Consider the following 3,477-nt stretch of genomic DNA (forward strand, 5'->3'; position numbering starts at 1 on the left):
GTGATGTAATGTTTAATTGTGCATTATTTTTACCTATCACTAAAAGATTTACCTATCCTCTCCTTCCCCCTGCAAAAATATGAAACCTTTGATCATATATAAGCACACAGCAATGGTGTAAAAATGAACATTTATTACAATTAAATTAATGTGATACTAAGACAGTGGTCACAGGTTTTGACACAATCACAACAAAGCTTAATCCAGCCTAGCACATACAAGTGACAGCGTAAACCTTAGAAACATGTTTGTTTAAACACATATAAAACTGCTTTCCGATTGAAATTCCTTCATTTAAAATGTCAATCACTTCAACAGCACAAACAGCAGGCCATTCCATACCAGTTGTATATCCTCTTTTTTTGCATATTCTACATGAGTCAAATGCAGAACAGGGCTCTTGTGTACCTTATACAAACATGATATTCTAGTGATTTGAGAGGCCTGTGTTCTGTACATGACATGAGTGGATATGAATACTGTAAATGTGTGGTACTGCTTACGCCAAGTGAGCAAACTGAAATGTTATGGAGCCTATGGTCAGTTCCAATAGAACAGCAAGCTTAGAAAAACACTCACCTTGTGATCACTGCAGATACACACAGTAGAACTTTGCTACTCCACATATAATTTGCAGAAAAAATGGCACTAACTTCTCAGGAACAGAACAGAGTTCTGTACAGAGATCTCATAAGACTAAATACTTTAAAGTGTAGACTATATTGCAAAACACCTATAACTGTCAAAATAAATGAACAAAGTACATTTTGTGGTGTATTACCCTTGATTATTTGTTCATTTACATGCTGAAACTCACTCAGTAATTTTCAATAGGACCTCAGTGTAAATTAGGTTGGTGGTACTGTATACAAACACTTGTTTGCTTAAGCTTAGTAATTTCACAATGGATGTCACCTGCATGTACGGTGACAGGACATTAATGTATGTCAATAAAGCAGGTTAATAAAATATTTTTAAAATAGATGCTTATGCCCCCATTGAGCATACCATAATATACCAGTAAATGCAAAGCCATTAGTCTTGTTTCTAGGGTTCAAAATAAAAACTTCTAAATTGTTATATGCAGTGTTATAGCCATGTCTGTCACAGAATATTAGAGACACAAGGTGGATGAGGTGATATCTTTTATTGGACAAACTGTGTTGGTGAGAGAGAGAGAAGCTTTTGATCTTACAGGGAGCTCTTCTTCAGATCTGAGAAATGTACTTAAAAGTCACAGCTAAATGCAATGTGGAACAGATAGCATAAGCAATTAATACATATTTCAATGGACCATTCAAGGTGAAGTGGCCCGTTAACACCCTTCCAGTTCTAGGGGAGGAAGAAATACAGGGAGAGGCAGCTTTGGTAGGGGGGTTGTTAGTGAATATAGATTGTTGTTATAAACAGGGCTGGCTTTAGCAGGTGCGGGGCCCCATGCCGAGACGTGAATTGCCCCGCACCCCCCGCCCCAACTCTGCCCCGGCCCCGCCCCGACTCCGCCCCCTCCCTGCCCCATTGGATCCCTCCCCAAATCCCCACCCCCTCACTGCCCCATTGGATCCCTCCCCAAATCCCTGTCCCGGCCCCACCCCCTCACTGCCCCCATTGGATCCCTCCCCAAAGCCCCGCCCTGGCCCCGCCTCTTCCCCAAGCACGCCTCATTCCTCCTCCTCATCCCTCCCTCCCAGGCTTGCGCTGATCAGCTGTATGGCGGCGCAAGCGCTGGAGGGAGGGAGGGAGGAGACGCAGGACGCGGCTTTTTTTTTCCCCCTCCTCCGCCGGCAGCCCTGGACGTTGCGGGGCCCTCTTAGGCGCGGGGCCCCATTCCGGGGAATCGGCCGAATCGGCTTAAAGCCGGCCCTGGTTATAAACCATAAATTCAATGTGTCTGTTCAGTCCATGATTTTTAGTGTCTAGCAAAGTTATGAATTTAAGCTCCCAGGCTCATCTTTTGAAAGTGTTGTGCAGGTTTCCTTTGAGGATGAGGACTGATAGGTCAGATATAGAGTGATCGCTTTGAGAAAAGTTTTCACCCACATTGTCACTGGATTTATGATTTATTACAACAATCTATAACCCACTAACATCATCAGTGCTGGAATTGGGGGGGGGAGAGGGGCTATGGCCCTCCCACTTTTTGAAAGCAGATGGGCCTGTCCTGTCTACTTTTTTGCCACAGCCCCTGCCCCTCCTCTTGTGCCCAAGGCCCCCCTAGCCAGGGCCAGCAGCTGGAGCCCAACTGGGGAGCCTGCGCAGCAGGGGGTGCTGCACCATTGACTATCCACCCTCCACCTGCCCGGGGTGGGGGGCCAAAGAGAAGCCCTGGGCCCCCCATCCAGGGCAGGTGAAAGGTCCGCAGCTCCTCAGAGCTGACTGGCTGTGTGGCTCTTCCCACAGCCGGGCTGCAGCTCTGAGGCCCTATCCCTTGGCTGGAGCTGGGTTGGGGTAAAAGCCACATGGGCAGTGTGGGGGGCCACAAGCCCTCCACCTATCCTGGGCAGGGGGCCCGCTGGGCAGGGACACAGCCCATGGGCTGCTCTAGGGCCCCCCCTCCCCAAGCCCCAGGCAGGTGGAGAGTCCACGGCTCCCAACCTGCTCCAGCTTCCGGCTTGGCAGGGGGCAGGGCTTTGGGCAGAGCCACAGAAGGAACAGGAGCCCTGGCCCCCTGACTTTTGGGAAGGCTCCACCAGGGCTGATTAACAACCCTCCCATAGCTGCCTTCTCCCCCTTCCATTTCCCCCTATGACTGGAGGGGTGTTAATGGGCCACTTTGCCTTCAATGGTCCCTTGAAATATGTGTTAACTGCTTAGCTAAACAATCTGTTCCTCCTGGTATTTAGCTGCGACCCTCAGAGTACATTTCTCAGACCCGACATGTAGTAAGCTCAAAAGCTTCTCTCTCTCACCAACAGAAGTTGGTCCAATAAAAGATATTACCTTACCCACCTTCTCTCTCTAACTTTTAAATTGCACATTTTAAACTTTCCCTTTAGGTTATCCCCTCCTCTCCATGATGTCAAGTGCTACCCCAGCATATTTTACATTATCTATCTACTCATCTGAATAGTCAGAAGGGCAAAGTACATAATCTAGGTATAAATCCACAGTGGTTAAGCAATAATACTGATGTTAAAAACAGGATGGTTCCAATATGCAGGTTGTAAGAAATAATTTGTATTCCCTTTATAATACCTTAACTCATGTACTTGTGTAAAATCTTTGTATTGAATACTTCCATTTCTATCAAATGGTCTGGTTGCAGCTCTGTTGCTAAAAAATGAAGCCACCTTAACAGCTCATACCAGTTTGATATACAGATCATAATAGGGTTCTTTGGTATAATGAAAAAAATTCCATAGTAAACAGTTAATTCCCAATCTTTCTGTATTAACTGAAAAAGGCAGATTTTTCACAAATGTTGACATAAAATGTAGGTGAACAAATAAGTCTTTGGTTGCATAAAACCAAGTTCCA

The sequence above is a fragment of the Terrapene carolina genome, unplaced genomic scaffold (genome assembly GCF_002925995.2).
Source record: "Terrapene carolina triunguis isolate 2854851 unplaced genomic scaffold, T_m_triunguis-2.0 Scaffold22, whole genome shotgun sequence".
In the NCBI taxonomy this organism is placed as follows: Eukaryota; Metazoa; Chordata; order Testudines; family Emydidae; genus Terrapene; species Terrapene triunguis.